This window comes from Aplysia californica, unplaced genomic scaffold (genome assembly GCF_000002075.1).
Source record: "Aplysia californica isolate F4 #8 unplaced genomic scaffold, AplCal3.0 scaffold00712, whole genome shotgun sequence".
Taxonomy (NCBI): Eukaryota; Metazoa; Mollusca; class Gastropoda; order Aplysiida; family Aplysiidae; genus Aplysia; species Aplysia californica.
In genome coordinates, this window is record NW_004797982.1 from 339,412 (window position 1) to 339,933 (window position 522).

Consider the following 522-nt stretch of genomic DNA (forward strand, 5'->3'; position numbering starts at 1 on the left):
TGTGTGTGTGTGTGTGTACGTGTATCGTATGTGTCTGTGTTGAAATCTAATCATTTTTATGACGGGCTGGTTATTGAATCGAGACAGTCGTTAAGTTATCACATTGGACTCTTGTAAGCCTGAGACATTAATTTCAAAGAACAACGAAAATGACCTAAAGAAAAAGAACGTTTAATTTTTACAGGGTTTGAACACATGCACTTTAGATTACAGAGAGCTTTACCCAATCACGATCAATCGTTTCCACCCACTGCTCCAAGAAAATCTCAGCACCTTCCGAATACATGACCAACCAACAGCCATGCATTGCCTCCACATGCTTTGAAAAAAAAACAACGATGTGACATCAACTCGACGGAAGGCTGTTAATAACAGGTCTTTCGTAACCACGGAAAGCGTTGAAGCAGAACCTTCATCTCTGCAATCGTCTTTCACACACAAAGATCTCTTTCTATCCATAGCCAAGGGGACAAAAGATGTCTGGGGTGGTGGAGCGGTGGAAGAGAGAGAGAGAGAGAGAGA